Source organism: Panthera onca, chromosome C1, assembly GCF_046562875.1.
Source record: "Panthera onca isolate mPanOnc1 chromosome C1, mPanOnc1 haplotype 2, whole genome shotgun sequence".
Taxonomy (NCBI): Eukaryota; Metazoa; Chordata; class Mammalia; order Carnivora; family Felidae; genus Panthera; species Panthera onca.
Genome location: NC_138346.1, coordinates 207,309,342 through 207,321,987, shown reverse-complemented (window position 1 = coordinate 207,321,987; position 12,646 = coordinate 207,309,342). Strand labels below are relative to the sequence as shown.

At 45.6% G+C, this 12,646-nt stretch overlaps 1 non-coding gene across 1 annotated transcript; it reads right to left on the bottom strand.

The window, feature by feature from the left end:
• Positions 1-8,406: 8,406 nt before the first annotated feature.
• Positions 8,407-8,512, bottom strand: LOC132673987 (U6 spliceosomal RNA). The gene has a single exon (XR_009608316.2). It is a non-coding gene; the product is annotated as a U6 spliceosomal RNA (small nuclear RNA).
• Positions 8,513-12,646: the final 4,134 nt, after the last annotated feature.

Genomic DNA, 12,646 nt, shown 5'->3' with positions numbered 1-12,646 from the left:
ATTCCAACACACCCATAAGATATGACATTTAATCTTTAAAAAAATTTTTTTTTACATTTATTTATTTTTGAGAAACAGTGAGACAAAGCATGAGCGGGGGAGGGGCAGAGAGAGGAGACACAGAATCGGAAGCAGGCTCCAGGCTCTGAGCTGTCAGCACAGAGGTTGTGACACGGGGCTCGAACCTACGAACTGTGATATCATGACCTGAGCCGAAGTCGGACGCTCAACCGACTGAGCCACCCAGGCGCCCTGACATTTAATCCTTTTTATGGAGGGAAGGGCCCTACAATGGCAAGACTGCCCATAAAATCAGGACCCCTTACTGCAGGTCCCTAAGCCCAGGCTACTGGGCTTAAACCACTAGGACTCCCCAACTCTCTGAACCCCAATTAACTCACTTTAAGACTGGATATCTGTGTGAGAAATCAGAAAGTCACCCTTTCTCTGCCTCAGGTCTCCCCTCTGTAAGATGGGAATAATAAATAGTGTTGATTTGTCTGCAGCCGTGAGGATGCCGTGAGTAACTGTGCCCAGCACCTTAGCATGGGCCTGATGCTAAGCATTAGCCATGGGCATCACGCCTGATGCTCAGTAAGTACTCCGGCCCGCTAGCTACAGCTGACCTGACTTGTTGCCGCCTGAGGGTCTGAAGCCTCCAGACCCCAGAGGGGCCGACTAGGAAAGAGCCAGATGGCCCACAGCCTCAGTGCAACAACACCTCATCAGTCACACCAGGAAGTCTACAGCAGCCTCCGGGGAGATTCTGATGTATTCTTCAACCAACCAGGGGAGATCCACACTTCTAAAAGCTTCCAGTCCTCAGCGATAATTTCTCCCCTCCCCATACCCCTCCCCATTCCCCCGGGCCCCTTTCCATTTTAGCTCTGTTTCTGCAGGCAGCAGGACAGAAAGGTCTCAGTCTTATGTGAGTATAGAAAAAAGAGCACAGAGTTGGAGCTCTCAGGAACCAGCTTTGCAGCCCAGCTCCGCCAGAACAAGCTTGGATGAGTCATTCAACCTCTTCGAGCCGCTGAGCCCTCAGGTGGACAACGGGAACTCATAACTAAATCAGGAACTAAGACTTTTTCTTTAAACATTTATTTATTTTTGAGAGACAGAGAGGGAAAGACAGAGAGGGAACGGCGGAGGGGCGGAGAGAGAAGGAGACACAGAATCCGAAGCAGGCTCCAGGCTCTGAGCTGTTAGCACAGGGCCTGACGCGGGGCTTGAACTCACAAACGGCAAGATCATGACCTGAGCCCAAGTCAGACACTTAACCGACTGAGCCACCCGGGCGTCTCTAAGTTGGGACTAATAGTTGTGACCATTAGTCCCACAGGGTAGTACTAGAAACATGAGGGCTTTGGGGTCAGAGTCCTTCAGTTCAAATCATGGCTTCTACCCCCTGGCAGCACATGACCTTGCCTCTCCAAGTCTAAGAGTCTCCCTTGTAAAATGGGGAATAATAATAGTCCCCATCTCAAAGGGTTATTGGGATGATGAAATGAGATATTTAGATCCAAAGCCCTTTGCAGCACTGGTTACACAGTAAGTGTTCTGTAAAGGTCAGCAATTGTTACTTTAATGACAATTGTGCCTCTTCATGAGCACTTTGGCCTGCAGTCCAGTTTCCCAACTGCACACAGTAGATGCTCAATGAATAGCTGTGGAATGAAGAGATGATTGAATGAATGAATGAATGAATGGATGAATGCATTAATGAACAAACATGCCATCCTTCTCAATCCAGAACTCTTTTTCTTTAGGCCGAATCCTCTTGATCTAATGGCAATAGGAAACTTTGCAGCCTCAGGACTCTCCATTTTCTTGTTCCTTCTTGACTGGCTAAAGCAGTTAAAAATATGTCCACAACTCTGACCCTCCCTTCCAAATGTGGGCCCTGATTCCCTTCCCCTTGACTGCGAGCTAAATCTAGTGCCTCAGTTCTAACAAACAGATTTTTTTTAACGTTTATTTATTTTTGAGACAGAGAGAGACAGAGGATGAATGGGGGGAGGGTCAGAGAGAGAGGGAGACACAGAACTCGAAGCGGGCTCCAGCCTCCGAGCTGTCAGCACAGAGCCTGATGCGGGGCTCGAACTCACAGACCGCGAGATCATGACCTGAGCTGAAGTCGGATGCTCAACCGACTGAGCCACCCAGGCGCCCCTCTAACAGACTTAAGTAGAAGTGACAGTGTGCAACTTCCAAGACCAGGTCATAAAATCCATCAAGACTTCCATCCCTGTCTCTCTTGGATTGCTTGTCCTTGTGGATGACAGTGGCCACGTCATGAGCACGCTCGGGCAGCTCTGCGGAGAGGTACGCGTAATGACGAACTGAGGCTTCTCAGTTCCAACAGCCACGGGAGCGAGCAGATCCTCCGGCCCCAGTCAAGCCTTCAGATTACGGCAGCCCCAGCCAACAGTTGGGGTGACAACCTCAACAGAAGCTGTGACCAAGAACCACCCAATTTTCTGACCCACAGAAAGTGGGGTACTAAGTGTTGTTTTACTGCATCTGGATGGCTCAGTTAAGCGTCTGACTCTAGATTTCGGCTCAGGTCATAATCTCAAGGTTCGTGGGTTCCAGCCCCACATCAGGCTCTGCGCTGACAGTGTGAAACCTGTTTGGGATCCTCTCTCTCTCTCTCTCTTTTTCTTTCTCTGCCCCTTCCCTGCTCTCATGCTCTCAAAATAAATAAATAAACTTAAAAAAAAAAGTGTTGTTTTAAGCTGCTATGTTTGGGAATAATTTGTTACTAACACTAATATTTGTATGAATATTCTTTTTTTAATTTTTATTTTTTTATTCTTTTAAGTTTATTTATTTATTTTGAAAGAGAGAGAGAGAGAGCACAAGCAGGGGAGGGGCAGAGAGAAGGAGAGACAGAATCCCAAGCAGGCTCCTCACCATCAGCACACAGCCTAATGTAGGGCTTGAACTCATGAACCATGAGATTATGACCCGAACTGAGATTAAGAGTCAGACGCTTAACCGACTGTGCCACCCAGGTGCCCCTCTTTTTTTTTTTTTTAAGTTTATTTATATACTTTGAGAGAGACAGAGATAGCATGAGTGGGGGAGGGGCAGAAAGAGGAGAGAGAAAGAATCCCGAGCAGGGACTCGAACCCACAAAACCGCGAGATCATGACCTAAGCAGAAACCAAGAGTTGGATGCTTAACCGACTGAGCCACCCAGGCGCTCCTGCATGAATATTCTTGATGAAAGATCGAACAGATGCTTTTCTGACAATGCCTGGCTCATGGAGACAGCTGACAATTCCTTCTCCATGTTGCTTTGTCGCTATTCAGAAAGCCCGAATCCACACTTCACTCGTGACGTTGCTATTACAAGACCACGCCTGCCAGCTGACTACGGACCTCTTCCTCCCTAGGATCTCAGGTGGGATGCATTGTGCCATTGGTCGCACACCAGTCCTCAGTGGGATGGGCACCACCAGGTTCCCAGTTGGGAAGGAAGAGTCAGGCTTTGCAGCAAGCAGGCCAGTCAGTAGCTCATAGTTAAAAGAATCATATCATCAATTTCAGGGGGGCCCATCTCAGGGAAACTGTTTCCTTACTGACAGCGCCCATGTTGTTCTAACAGCAGCTAATCCTTTCAGCTTATTTAGAGACCACTTCAGAGTCCTTTCCCCGCCTAGCCAAGCCTCTGCATCCGCTGGCGACTATGCTGGTAGCCCTTTGTGTCTGGGAAGCCCCTGCCTAATGTGGAAAAGTGCCTAGAAAGAGTGTCTGTGCCTGACCAGATTGAGAACTCCAGGCTGAATTCTTCTTATCTCACAAGGAGGGCATCAGCAATTGGGCTGTCCCGAGGGCATGGCCAGCGTAGCTATGGCCATTGAGTTCAACGGTCTTTACTGAGCACCTGCTATGTGCCAGTCGCTGGAGACAAGGCCAGGACACAAAGATGTGTGTAGACAAGGTCCTTGCCCTCAAGGAACTCGTGGTCTGCTTGGGAAGACGGGCAAATCAGCAAACCAATCAAGAGTTACCATCCAGAGCAACAAGCAGAGGTTGACTCATAAACCAGGTAAACCGAGAGCACAGAGCAGAAGAGAAACAAGGAAGAGTTCCTTCCACGAGGATGGAGAAGACAGGACCGATTCAGGAAATACTGAGGAGTCAGTCCTGAGCCAAGAGGAGAAAATCCTGGGTTGAGGACCGTGAAGGCTTGGGCAAGGATTCCTCTGAGTTCTTAGTCATAGCTTCTGAGGATCTAATTTATCCCCCTCAGACCCCTCTTAGAGTCCAGCTGGGACGTTGACTAGCAGACCGAACTTGGAATTTGAAGGGAGATCTTACAAAAAGAGGTCAAAGTCCGTAAGCCCATGCTCAGTTTGTAGCAAGGATCCTGAGACAAGAGTCAAGTGCAGGTTCTTGTCACTTCTGCAATCTGTTCACGTTCTCCATCCGCACTGCCCTCACCTGGGTCCCGGCCACCATCCCCTCTTGCTTGGACTATCACAGGGGTTGCCTAACCCGTCTCCCCTTTCCGAGCTTCATTTCTACTCTAAATCCAGGTGCCAGGAGGAGCTCTTTAAAAAATTCAAATTGGATAGGGGCGCCTGGGTGGCGCAGTCGGTTAAGTGTACAACTTCAGCCAGGTCACGATCTCGCGGTCCGTGAGTTCAAGCCCCGCGTCAGGCTCTGGGCTGATGGCTCGGAGCCTGGAGCCTGTTTCCGATTCTGTGTCTCCCTCTCTCTCTGCCCCTCCCCCGTTCATGCTCTGTCTCTCTCTGTCCCAAAAATAAATAAAAAACATTGGAAAAAAAAATAAAAAAAAAAATTCAAATTGGATAATGTCACTCCCCTGCTTAGACCCTTGAAAGGTCTTCTGTTACTCTTAGGATAAAATCCACTCTCCTTTCCATGCTTACCTGGCCCCTAAGTCCACCTTCTGCCCACTTCTCCAACTTCCTTTCCTGCCCTGCCCCACCGTGTCCCACACGCTGTCCTTCTACTGTTGCCCAAATATACCAAACTCTTTCCATTCAGAGCCATCCATTCATTCAGAACATAGTTATCAGGAACTTTCTATGTGCCAGACATTGTTTGGTTGCTGAAAATATAGCAGGGAATACAATGCACACAAATCCTTGCCCTTTGGAAGCTTCTATTTTAGTGGAGGAAGACAGACTATAAACAAGAGAAGCAAATAAATATAGTACATCAGACGGGGGGAAAAAGCAGAGAGAGGGGAGTAGAGACATTGGAGAATGGGTCTGCAATTTTCAACATGGAAGCCAGAGATGGCCTCAAGAAGGTGACAGTTGAGCCCTGAAGGGGGCGAGAATACAAGCCATGCAGATAGGTGGGAAAAGAGCATTCTTGGCAGAGGGGATAGCAAGTGCAAAGGCCCTGAGGCTGGGTCATGCCAATTATGCATAAGAAACAGCAAGGAGGCCAGATGGGCTGGAGGGGAGTGAGCGATGAGATCTGAGAGGTAACAGGCATCCTAATCAGGCTCACCTGAACATGAGACTGGCATAAGAACTTCGGCATCTGTGGATATTTCCAACTGGAACATTCTACCCTGACTCTCTACATGTCTGGCTCTTTCCCACCCTACAGATCTCAGAGAGACTTTCTTTGACCAACCTCATACTCCACTTTCAGAACACTCACAAAATAGTCTTCATAATCAGTAGCTAAACAAGTGGGGGCAAGAGAGCTGTCTGCCTTGTTGACAATCATAAACCCAGTGCTTAGCAGACTACCCAGCACTCGATAAGTGCTCAATAAATAACTTGTTGAATGAAAGAACCAAAGAGGGAGGTTCTGTAATTACTATTCCTCCCTTGAAGCCTCTGGAGTATAAAGAAAAACGTTTTGATGTTGGAGGATCATCCCTCGGAAATCCGTGGGCAAAAAGCTTTCAGAGAGAGAGAGAGATTAACAAAAGAAAAATGAAAAACATGCCATCTTGAAAGACCTGGGAATTAGAATGGCCTGAGCTTCTGAAAAAATAACATCGGAGGCTATAGAAGGTAAAGGAACAGAACCTTCAAAACATTACGTGAAAAATATTGTTCACAGGGAACTCTGCGTCTAGCCAATCCATCAACTAGGTGTGAGGGAGAATAAATACAATTTCAGATACGCAACCTTTCAAAATGTCCTACCTCTTGTGCACTTCTTCTCAGAAAGCGATTGATGATGTACTCCACCCAGATGAGAGGAAACTGAAAGAAAAAGACAAGTATCGGGGAGATAGTGGCTCCAACCCAGGAGAAGGGCGAGGAAAGCTTCCAAGCTGATGGCAAAAAGGAAGATTCAGCGAGACACCTGTGCCGGGGGGCTCATTCCAGATGGGACCAGAAGGGCAGATGACTCCGGGATTGAGATCTCCCGAAAATAGGGAAATTCACACATTATCTACTCCATGCAACCAGGACTGCCTGCCTTGTTTGCAAAATGAAACAGAGAGGCTTCCAGCTTAAAATTTGAGAATTTCAAGACGGCAATAGCGAAGCAAGTGGCTGGGCTCTCCTGAGGATGAAGCCTGGTGCCTACTGCACGGGTCACACGCCCAGGAACCTGGCCTTGCACGTGATCGTGTGGAAAACTGTACTGATAGCTATTCTTATCTATAAGCTAAGAGAAACCAGCTCTAGTTGACTTAAGGAGCAAGGGAATTTATGAAGAGTGTTAGGTGACCCATAAAATCCCAGGAGGGCTGGAGAGCTTCCATCATAGCTACCCAGCTAGAAACAACTCCTCAAACCAGACTGTAGGCTGGCATGGGGAGAATGACACTGCTGCTGTCCCCAAGTAGCTGGTACCACAGCTCGGAGAGACGCCACTGGCTGGCTCAGTTCTCCTAAGGGGAAATTCCCCAAATACAGGAAGGGTTTAACATCTGGACAACAAGGGAGAATGACAAATATCCACCGTGAAGTATGGAAAACATTGGTGACATGGAGATTGAAAAAAACAAACAACTAAGCGAGTAAAAATAAAATGAGATGAATGTAAACGTAGAGACAAATAAAATTAACAGTTGTTTACAAAAGGAAACACGATGCTGGTTGTACCATCTGGCTCATCAGTGTTCTATACTTGCATAGTCTGCATAACGTAAAAACTGAATGCGGATTTAACCCCAAATGTCATATTTATCACGTTGTGAAGTTGCTCAGGGGACAATCGGGGTTGTTGATGATTTAGGAACGCTAAATGTCATCTGCTGTCACAGGAAGTTAATAGAGAACCCCTCAAATTGATAAGTACAAAGTTCGAAGTAAAACCACATTTAGAGGAGCGCCTGGGTGGCTCAGTCAGTTGAGCGTCTGACTTCGGCTCAGGTCATGATCTCGCGGTTCACAAGTTCGAGCCCCGTGTCAGGCTCTGTGCTGACAGCTCAGAGCCTGGAACCTGCTTTGGATTCTGTGTCTCCCTCTTTCTCTGCCTTTCCCCTGCTTGCACTCTGTGTGTGTGTGTGTGTGTGTGTGTGTGTGTGTGTGTGTGTCTCCCCCTCTCTCTTTCTCTCTCTCTCTCAAAAATAAATAAACATTAAAAAAAATCTTTTTAAATCACATTTAGAAATGTGGACATTAATGCCCAAAAAAGTTGTTAAAACATTGTAAGCGGTCGTCTGGGGGAACAAGACTGGAGAACGGGAAGAGGGGACTTAGGGGACCTGCTACTTTTGTTGTTGTTTGTTTTGTCATAAGCCTTTTGATGCTTGTTTTTGTCCGGCTGTGTTACGCTCTATTGCAATAATAAATCCTGCAAAGCTCCGTGGCTTAACACAATAACAGGTGTTTTTTTTTTTCTTCTTCTTCTTCCAGAATCCAGTGTCGGCTGGGTGGCCCTCTTCAGTCTTGTAGCCCCATCATCTGGAGCTAGGTCATGGCAAAAAGAAGAAAAAGCTGGGGGGTAGGTGGGACATTGTGAAGGGCCAAGCCTCGAAATGGCTTATATTGCTTCCATTCGACCATCCAGAACTCAGACACTTGGACCCAACGTAGCTCTAGACAGCAGGGAAATGTGGTCTTCCCAGGAAGACACACGGCACTGTCTGCTTCAACACCTGTTACTTTTTCTCATATTTATTTTTTTTAATGTTTTATTTATCTTTGAGAGAGAGTGAGAAACAGAGTGTGAGTGGGGAAGGGACAGAGAGAGAGGAAGACACAGAACCCGAAGAGCCCGACACAGGGCTCGAACTCACAAGCCGTGAAATCATGACCTGAGTGGAAGCTGGACGTTTAACCGACTGAGCAAATGAGGCGCCCCGAGAGCAGTGAATCTTTAAAAGTTAATAGACTTTATTATTTAGAGAAGTTTTAGGTCGCCAGAAAAATCGATCAGAAGTGCAGACGGTTTTTCCATATACCCTCTCTTCCCTCACTACACACATAATTTTCTCAAATTTTTAAAAATATGCAACATTTCATGAATTTGTGCATCATCCTTGCACGGTGACATGCTAATCTTCTCTGTGTTGTTCCAACTTTAGTATATGTGCTGCTGAAGTGAGCACAATTTCCTCAAAACTTTTTAAAATTTATTTATTTATTTGGACGGGGGTAGGGTTAGCGAGAGAGAGAGAGAGAGAGAGAGAGAGAGAGAGAGAGAGAATCCCAAGCAAGCTTTGCACTGTCAGCCTGGAGCCCCACATGGGCCTCGAACTCCTGAACCATGAGATCATGACCTGAGCCAAAATCAACAGTCGGATGCTTAACCGTCTGAGCCACCCAGGCACCCCAATTGCCTCAATTTTTAATATCTTGCAGTTGTGTGGAACATTTGTTATAGTTGATGAGCCAATATTGACACATCACTGTTAACTAAGTCCAGAGTGTATGCTAGGGTCCCTCCTGGTGTTTTACACTTCTGTGGGTTTCATCAAATGCATAATGTCATGTATCCACTCTTTCAGTATTGTGCATATCTCCTGTGCCTTAAATATCTTCTGTGCTGCGCCCCTTCATTTCTCCCCCACCCCGCCACCCTGCCAGCCCCCATGTTCCCTGGACCCCTGGCAACCACTGATCCTCTTTCTGCCTCCATAATTTTGCCTTTTCTGGAATGTCATATAGTTGGGATGATTTAGTATGAAGCCTTTTCAGACTGGCTTGTTCCACTTAGCAATACGCATGTAAGCTTCCTCTATGTGTTTTCGTGCCTGGATAGCTCATTTCCTTTTAAGCGTTGGATAATATATTCCATTGTTTGGATGTACCGCTGTTTGTTTATATCCATTCACCTATTGCAAGACATCTTGGTTGTTTCTAATTTGGGGCAGTTATGAGGAGAGCTGCCATAAACATACATGTGTAGGTTTTTATGCAGACATAAGTTTTCAACTCATTTGGGTAAATACAAACGCAACTGTAGAAAAAAATCGTTGCTGAATCTTATGGTAACATGATGTTTAGCTTTGTAAGAAAGTGCCAGACCGTCTTCCAACATGGCTGTGCGTTTTGAACTCCCTCCCCAGCAATGAATGGGACTTCTTCCTGACGCCCCACTTCCGCATCAGCATTTGGTGTTGTCATCGTTGTGGACTTTAGCTATTTTGATAAGTGTATAGTGGCATCTCATTGTGGTCGTAATTTGAAATTCCCCAATGACGTGTGAGACTGAGCCTCATTTCATCTACTTATTTGCCACAAGCACATCTTCTCTGGAAAGACGTTGGTGCAGACCTTTGGCCCCCTTTTTCGCCGGGTTGTTTGTTTTCTGGATCATTGAGTGTGTTTGTTTGTTTAAGTGGGCTCCATGCTGAGCGTGGAGCCCAATACAGGGCTCGAACTCACAACCCTGAGATCAAGAGTTGCACGTTCCACTGACTGAGCCAGCCAGGGGCCCCTAGAATCCTTTCGATTGCTCTAGCACCATTTGTTGAAAAGATTATCCTTTTTCCATTGAATTTGCCTTTGCTCCTTCATAAAAGATCAGTTGACTATATTCACGTGGGTCTAATTCTGAGCTCTCTGTTCTGTTCCATTGATCTGTTTATTCTTCCATCAATACCACACTGTCTCAATGACTGTATCTTTAGAGTAAGTCTTGGCAGTTGGGTAATGTCAATCGTCTGACTGTGTTCTCCTTCTTTGTTTAATGTTTTTTTATTTATTTTTAAGAGAGAGAGTGCCTGCAGGGGAGGGACCAAGGATCTGAGGATCCGAAGTGGGCTCTGTGCTGACAGCAGTGAGCCCGATGTGGGCTCCGAACTCAGAAACTGCAAGATCATGAGCTGAGCCAAAGTCAGACGTTCAACGGAGCCACCCCCGTGCCCCAATGACTTTGTTCTTCTTTACTGCTGTGCTGGCGATTCCAGATCTTTTGCTTGTTCACATAAACTCAGTTTGTCAATATCCAGAAAGTAACTGGCTTGCATTTTGACTGAGATTGAACTGAATCTACAGACCCAGTTGAGAATATCTTAACAATACTGAGTTTTCTAATCCGTGAACAAAGACTATCTCTCCTTTTATTTAGTTGTTCTTTGATTTCCTTCATCAGAGTTTTGCCATTTTCCTCACATAGATCTTGCATATATTTGTTAGATATTATACCTAAGTGTTTAATTTTGGGGGTGCTAATGTAAACAATATTGTTTTAAATTTCAAATTCCACTTGTTCTTTGCTAGCATATAGGAAGGTGATTGGTGTTTATGTATTAACTTGTATCCTATAACCTTGCTGTAATTGCTTTTTTTTAATTTTTAAATTAAAAAAAAATTAACGTTTATTTGCAAGAGAGAGAGGCAGAGCATGAGCACAAGAGGGGCAGAGAAAGAGGGAGACACAGAATCCGAAGCAGGTTGCAGGCTCTGAGCTGTCAGCCCAGAGCCCGATGCGGGGCTTGAACTCACGAACCATGAGGTCATGACTTGAGCTGAAGTCGGATGCTCAACCGACTGAGCCACCCAGGCACACCCTAAATTTTTTAATTTTTTAAACTACTTTATTGATGAATGATTGACATACAAAAAGCTATACAGATTAAATGTGCACAACTTGTTGAGTTTAAGATGTGGCTGGGTTTTTTTTTTCTTTTTTTAAATTTACATCCAAAATAGTTAGCATATAGTGCAACAATGATTTCAGGAGTAGATTCCTTAGTGCCCCTTACCCATTTAGCCCATCCCCCCTCCCACAACCCCTCCAGCAATCGTCTGTTTATTCTCTATATTTAAGAGTCTCTTATGTTTTGTCTCCCTCCCTGTTTTTATTATTTTTCCTTCCCTTCCCTTAGGTTCATCTGTTTTGTCCCTTAAAGTCCTCATGAGTGAAGTCATATGATACTTGTCTTTCTCTGACTAATTTCACTTAGCATAATACCCTCCAGTTCCATCCACATAGTTGCAAATGGTAAGATTTAATTCTTTTTGACTGATGAGTAATACTCCATTGTATGTATATCCCACATCGTCTTTATCCATTCATCCATCGATGGACATTTGGGCTCTTTCCATACTTTGGCTATTGTCGATAGTGCTGCTATAAACACGGGGGTGCATGTGTCCCTTCGAAACAGCACACCTGTATCCCGTGGATAAATGCCTAGTAGTGCCATTGCTGGGTCGTAGGGTAGTTGTCCTTTTAGTTTTTTGAGGAACCTCCATACTGTTTTCCAGAGTGGCTGCACCAGCTTGCATTCCCAGCTGTAATTGCTTTTTAGTTCCACAAGGCTTTTGCTGATGCTTTGGGATTTTCTACATACACAATCATGCCATCTGGGAACAAAGTGAGTTTTATCTCTTCCTTCCCAATCTGTATATTTTATACCATTTACTTTTTATTCCGTGAATGTATTCTTTTGCTAAAAATGTTTATTTTCTTTTAAATTTTTTGGGGGTGCCTGGGTGGCTCAGTCAGTTAAGCATCCGACTTCGGCTCAGGTCATGATCTCAAGGTTTGTGGGTTCGAGCCCCGCGTCAGGCTCTGTGCTGACAGCTCGGAGCCTGGAGCCTGCTTCGCATTCTGCGTCTCCCTCTCTCTCTGACCCTCCCCTGCTCATGCTTTTTCTCACTCTGTTTCTCAAAAATAAATAAATGTAAAAAAAATTAAAAGCAATTTTTTTAAGGTTTGAGAGAGAGAGATAGAGAGCATGGGGAGGATAGAGGCAGAAAGAGGGAGAGACAGGAGGGAGAGAGAGAATCCCAAGCAGACTCTGCACTGTCAGCTCAGAGCCCAATGAGGGGCTTGAACTCACAAACCAAAAAATCATGACCTGAGCCGAGGTTGGATGCTTAACTGACTGAGCCACCCAGGTGCCCCAGAACGTTTATTATTTTTTTTAAGATTGTATTTTTAATCTCTACACCCAGTGTTGGACTTGAACTCACAACCCCGAGATCAAGAGTCACGTGCTCTACTGACTGAGCCCGTCAGGCGCCCCTAAAAATGTCTCATATTCACAATTAAAGGACACCTTGGAAGGGTTCTTGGTCTGCCAGTGTGCTAAGGCACTCTGTCTTCAGACACAAAATCCTAAGTCTCTGTTCCCTTGCTCCTCCAAAGTTAATGATGTTACGGAGAACAAGCATTGGTGAGGATGTGGGGAGACTGAAATGCTTGTGCACTGTTGGTGGGAATTTAAAATGGGGCGGCCACTATGGAAAGCAGTGTGCAGGTTCCTCAAGACGTTAAAAACAGAATTACC